This window comes from Pteropus vampyrus, unplaced genomic scaffold (assembly GCF_000151845.1).
Source record: "Pteropus vampyrus isolate Shadow unplaced genomic scaffold, Pvam_2.0 Scaffold242, whole genome shotgun sequence".
Taxonomy (NCBI): Eukaryota; Metazoa; Chordata; class Mammalia; order Chiroptera; family Pteropodidae; genus Pteropus; species Pteropus vampyrus.
In genome coordinates, this window is record NW_011889023.1 from 3,838,130 (window position 1) to 3,845,093 (window position 6,964).

A 6,964-nucleotide genomic window follows, 5' to 3' on the forward strand; every position below is an offset into this window, starting at 1 on the left:
CATTGAAAAGCTTCAATTTCTGCATTATAAAATAGGATCATTCTTACCATCAAGTGTTATTCATTTTGAGGATTTAATTAAACAAAATCGTAAAACTTTTTGTATAGTGACAGGCACATAGAAAATACACATCAAATAATTTCTTCGAGATCACAAGTCTTTCTATAACTGCAATAAAATGATCAACAATTTAGAAATTTACACAGAATATATAAATACTATATAGCTGTATGTCATATGTATAGAAATACATATGACAACAGTAATATTTATTTGTTCAAATAATTATGTAACAGGGAAAAGTTATTCAATATTGTGGAACCATCTTACTATGTAACTTTATCTCCAAACACTTTGAAAAATAAATGGTCTGAGAATCTGTCTATTATTTATCTTTGACAAAAATGTATTCAAAAATATTAATATGGTAGAATGTTAATAATTAATATGGAAAAAGTTTTATGATAATACATTTGAGGGAAACCTGAGTAAATTAAAGTTAAAAAGTTTTTGGGTTTTTTTACAGAATGACTTATCACTGCCTTTAAGAAAGAGATGAGCTGTGCAATATTTCCCCTTAGAATGTTTTTTATTGTGGAATATCTCATGTCATTATTGTTTCTTAATACTTTGGAAAATCATGCCTTAGACATTTAGTCCTGTCCAGCCTTGTCACTTTCTATAATTGGAGCTAGAATTTGACGTTGAGCTAGGTGCTTTACATATTTTATTTTATCCAATTAATTTATAGTAGTAGGCAGTACAAAAATTAAACCACCATAGGAAAGAGAAATTTAACCAATGGATAACACTCACAGGGATCCAGCATGACTGACATGCAGTTCTATAAATACACATATTTGTCTCATCTTTTTGTATAGTTTATGAAAATATTAATATAGTTTTAATAAGTAAGTATTTTTAGGTTACAAATCTAATTTTTCATCTTTACGTAATGAAAACAAAAAATCTGAAGTTGTGTTTTCATTATATTCAAAGAAAAATAAAAGGCTGTTTATTTAGTACTATTAGTGTCACCCTTTTAAACTTCTGTAAAATGGGTTCTGCTCTGGACATGTGGGAAAAGGAGAGCAAGCCATGCCGGGTGATGGACTTCCATTGCAGTGTCCTGTTGAGGTCAGCCAGGAATCCAGGCTGGACACTAAGGCTGGATTTGGGTGAGGTGGGCACTTGGGGCGCAACTCTGGCCATGGCTTGGCTGCTCAGAAATCTCTGCTTGAGTGAGGCGGGTGCTGTCATTCCGTTTGGGCCACGTGGGTGGAAGGGCCTTCTTCACTGACATTTTGGACTATGACTGTGGCTGAGGACTAACAACTGCCACTTTGGGAGAGGTGTTTCCCAAGAACGCTGCTGGGATCTCCATGGGGTGTTATCCATTTAATTAAATTTATAGTTTTCATGCTCTTTTTTATTTTGAAACTAAATGAAAAAAAAAAAACAATATTTTTTATTTGGTTCTCATTTTGATTTTTAAGACCTAATATATAGTTAGTAATTTTAAAAATTAGTATCCCTTATATATTTGCCTATGAATTAAATTAGGTAAAATTTATCTTTCCTCTGTAATTATTTTAGTAAATGTTATGCATTACTCTAATTCTAAAAAGAACACTTTTAACATGCCTGTACTTTTTTTGACTAGTTCTCCTTGCAATTCACATTCTTTTTTAGAGGAAGAAACACACACACACACACACACACACACACACACACACATACATACACACACACAAACAAACATATAGATAGGAGAGATCCAATTCTAATATGCTAGTGTCCATGTAGACTCATAAATTCATTAAAGAGATGAATATTGGTTTTTATTTGTCTGCATATCATGTCTGGTTGTGGTTTACATTATACCGATGCTATTTTAGATTGATTGCTGACAGCAGCATCATTCATTATGCATGTGAAGAATAAAGTCCCAGAGACATAATCTTTGCTATTTGATTCCATGAATATACAAAAAGGTTGGAGTTTCTTTGTGCTGGTAATCAGAAAATAAATTTCTCATTATCATGTTTAAACTATATATGAGTTATAAGCATTTGTAGAATATTGATAGTTCTCAATGGCTTTTTTTGAAGAAAACAATATGTGATTCAGTAAATGGACTACTAACTAGTAATAGGCGTTCCAATCTTGCCACCCGCAATGTTAGAATTATTTTATTATTAAACTGTTAATGGATAAAAACCACATCTGCAAAGATAAAAATTCAGCTAAATGTGAAAGTTAGTTATGTAGTTTGGGCTGCTTCAGATAAACTCAGGTAAGAATTTAACAATAATCAGCTCTCTTCATGTTTTCTTGTGGTTCTAATTACACCATCAATCATTGTTCATTACGGCTGAATATGCTATTGAATTATAACTACTGTTTAAACATCAGATGTTATAAATTGACCTAACTAATTTACAAACTGGAAGAACAATACATCACAGATGAGATACAAGTATCAGAAGATACTTGCCTTCAGTGACTCACTGTGGGCCCTATGTCTTGAAAGTATATTTTTAAGACAGTGGTCAGTTTTCAGTTACCAGTTGGCATATGGATCACATTATGAAGGCGTATTAAGTATATGACAAATTAAGTGAATTTCATACAGCTTTAAAAAAAAATTGCAATTTTTCTGAGTTTTGACATAATCTTGAACAACTTGAATAACTTTCTTAAAATGGGGCTTGGGCTCTATATCTCATTTGTAAGAGAAACAAAAGTACCTTGCATTAGAGCTCAAAATGTTTAAATACTTCTAACTATATCATTGCTATAAGTATCCATGTATCAAAACATCTCTTTTTGCTTACTCTTTTCGGTGTGTGTGTGTGTGTGTGAGTGTGTGTGTGTGTGGTTTAGGACACAATTTTTTTCAAATATATTAGATTATGATGCAATATACAGAAAAGATTTATAAATAGATATACTTCTCAGTATAGTATGGACAAAATTCGACCTAGTTTACTTATCCCATTGTTATTTATGTTATATAATTTTTAAAATTTCAACATTGTGATGTTCAACAGAAAGCAGAAAAATACAGGGCAAAAAATTATTAAAGTATATCTATCTACCTATGTGTCTTTCTATCAGTTATTTAAAAGTACCAAATTTATATGCAACTCTTTTGAAGGCAGTGATATAGTGATTTACATCTTTGTTTTAACAGAGGTTATAGTAACTGCTATAGACTTTTTTCAGCCCTAGCATTCACAGTATATTGAATTTGCCGAGTAACAAATTGGTACTACTTGTATTGATACTAAATGTTATTGGTATGAAATAGCAAATTGGTACTAAATTTCTACTAAATTTGTACTAAATTACATATAAAAATCACTAATGTGGTATGCCTTCCATACGTACTAGTGATCAAAATTGACCAGTTACAGTTAAAGTTATTAGAATGTATCCTATGGTTAATATAAAGACTAATTAATAAAGAGTAAGGTAAAACATTACTATATGCCCACTCAATAGTTTTATTTTGAAAGTCTTCCAATCAACTGTTGCTATCAAAGGATTAATTAAATTGTCTTCTCATCTATAACTTGGCAATAACAATAATTTCTTAAAATGTATGATTTGTTTAACAAATGAGGAAACAAAAAACTAGAAGTTATATCAAATCATTTTGTATCATGGAAAGAACTATATGAATATAAGACTATTATAATTAAAAAGAACGAGAAATTTTAGACAGGATATATTTACTCTTTCTGTAACACAAAGAAAATTGTCCTCCAATTACCTTCCATTGTTTTTGGTCTTATGTTTATTCTTATTTTTTCTGTGTATGACAAAATACACTTTTGTAAACAACACATTTACAGTTTTAGAAAAATCTAAGAGCTTTGTGCTAATGATATAGTACATCGTTTCTCCCAAGATTTTACTTACCGACACTTAACAGCAAAAAATAGGAAATCTGAATAAACCTATAAATAGTAAAACATCAGAAAACCTGTCAATGTAAGTCATTATGTTAATTTATTCAAAATAAAAATAAACAAGTGATCACATCAAAATATGAGTTAATAGTAAATATTGTGGTAAAAATTCTTTGTAAATGTAGACTGGACTTAGTGAATCTTTTCTAATGGATAGGATATGGAGAAGTGATGCTTTGTGACCCTCAAAAGTAAGTCATAAAAAGTACAGCTTCCATGTGGCTTTCTTTCTCTCTTGGATTGCTCATACTGGACGACTTAGATGACATGTTGCAAGGATACCCAAGCATTCATGAGGAGTGACTCATGTGGATACGAACTGAGCCCTCTCCTACCAACAGTCAACATTAACTTGTCAGCCATGTGAGTGAGCCACCTTGAATGTAAATCTTCTAATCTGTGGATGACTATAACTCTGGCAACATCTTTATGTCAGTGAGATCCTGAGCCAGAAATGCACACCTAAGCCACTCTCAAAGTCCTGACTGTACAAAATGTGAGAGATAGTAAATGTTTAGTTGTTGTTGTAAACCACTAAATCCTAATCCGTTACTTAGCTTTAAATAATTAGCAAAAAAAAAAAAAAAAATCAAGACATTTAATTTTTTACTTTTTTTATTATTATTTATGCCTACAGCACCTGGTCTTTCTAGGTGGTCTCCCATCCAAGTACTAACCAGGCCCAACCCTGCTTAGCTTCCAAGATCAGACATTGGGCTTGTTTAGGGTGGCATGGTCATAGACCATGGACTACATAATTCTCTGAGGTGTGAACCCAGGACCATCTACATGTAAAGCAGATGTGCTAACCAGTAAACTATGGCGCCACATCTAAATGCTGAGACATTTTAAGCTCTAGTGATTAAGATTGTGATAGCCGTAGATTGATAAATACATAGAACTGTGGAATTGATAAATACATATAATCTGGAAAGAAACACACATCAGTAAAATCTCGATATGTGGCAGATTTGTAGAACAATAGAAAATAATTCCGAAAACTTAATGAAAAAGAAAATATAGGATTCCTGCATCACACCATATACAAAAATATCTAATGGCTTAAATATGTAAAATTAAAAAAAAATTAAGCTTTAAAATTTTTGAGAAAACATAAGTAAATATCTTTATAGATTTAGGATAGGGAAGAAATTTTTAAACAAGATAATATTTCTAAAAGTATTACTTAATTAAGCTTAAAATTATCTGAAAATATTTTAGAATAATTCATTTTCAAATTATTCAAACTATGGAAAATAGAGGATTATAACCTGATAATAAAATTTACCAGCTATTATTTGAGAAACAGGATGGACCTAGACATAAGGCAAAAGTAAATAATTTCTAATTGTTGTCACTAATTCTGTCTGCATTTTTGTAATGTTTTTCCTGAGGCCTGTGGTGTATTTGTGCCATTCTAGTTGTTTATGAGCCTTTCTGTTTAAAAATAAGAACAAAATTATTAAGTAAGCATTGAAAGGAACCAGACTCAAATCCTTCAGATTTTTCTTTCTTTCTTTCTTTTTTTTTTTTAGACGAGGCAACCCTTGGTTGACCTCATAGATTTCAAGGAGCTTATTTTTTTATTTTTCACACCTATAGTATCTGGACTTCCTAGGCGGTCTCCCATCCAAGTACTAGCCAGGCCCTACTCTGCTTAGCTTCCAAGATCAGACGAGATTGGGCTTGTTCATGGTAGTATGGCTGTAGACTTCATTTCTTTATTTATTCCTCTTCCACTCCCCTGGCATCAACAACTTCAATCACATCTAGACTCCTGAGTACAAACATAATATCAGTCCATTTTTACTAGTCTAGAAAGACTAAAATAGCCCTTTCTTTGTTTTCTCAGTTTAGCTGAAGCCACTTAGAATTTCTCAATGTGACTTTACCAATATTTAATCAATATCAGGAGAAATGAAGACAGAAAGTAACAATTATGCCAAAGCATAGTAATAAATATTTGCCAAATATTGATTTTTAAAATTCTAACATGGATAAATGTTAGGCTTTATTGTGCAGTCCCAGATTCAGCTTACTGACCTAATTTTTTTCCTCTCAATTCCTAATTTGATGTGGAATAGTATAGAGCAGAGACATTCATCCTATCTTTTTGATATTTCGCATTACATCAAAACTTATTATTACACTCTCAAACATACATACATATAAATATACATTGTGTATGACTAAAACAAAATTTCACAAAATAATGTCAAGCCATTATGAGCAATGCATTTAGAATTTCTTTAATACTGATCAAAGCCTACTAAATTTATTTCATGATACAATTAGGGATTACAAAATCAATAATATTATTTTAAATAAAATAGAATAAGGTATAAAAGAAAAGTGCCAGAGTAGATCACGAGTAGTAAGGGTAAATATTGTTTGTTTCTTTCATATGTATTTTATACATAATTTTATATATAAGAATTCTGAATGTATTATACAGTGTTATATAAATTTTCCATTGTCAGTCTTAGCAAAGTTTAAAGCTATTGATTAATTTTCCTCCATAAAAGTTCTTTTCTTTTTTTTATATCATTTTAGGGATATTTTTTATAGCCCTATTCTTTGCCCTTCCTTGCTTTGCTCTTTGGGCAATGTTTGCATTACTTAGCCCAAGCAAATAAGCTAATTCAGGGTTGTTATTCAGCCTCAGCATCTGCAAGCCTAATTTGGTCAGTGTATAAGTACACTCATCTGCCAGTTAACACTGCGCCTGGGTCTCCTTCATCTGTGACAGCAGGAAAGTAGAGATAGTGGCTACAGATTTATTACTATGGGTGTGACATGGCCCATTGCCAAGGATGCTCGAGCTGAAAAATTAATGATAGCAATTGAGGCCCAAGGGTATAGGAAGGGTTGAGTGGCATCCTACCATCTGGTTAGGATAATGTCCACCCCCTTCGCTCAGATCTGCTTGCATCCTTTTTATGGTACTTGAATCTTGTATGAGGACAAGAAGCCCTCACAACTTCCCT

At 31.7% G+C, this 6,964-nt stretch overlaps 2 pseudogenes; both read right to left on the reverse strand.

Moving 5' to 3' along the window:
• Nucleotides 1–4,605: 4,605 nt before the first annotated feature.
• On the reverse strand, nt 4,606–4,721 carry LOC111729015 (annotated as a pseudogene).
• Nucleotides 4,722–5,570: 849 nt separating this feature from the next.
• LOC111729013 lies at nt 5,571–5,689 on the reverse strand (annotated as a pseudogene).
• Nucleotides 5,690–6,964: the final 1,275 nt, after the last annotated feature.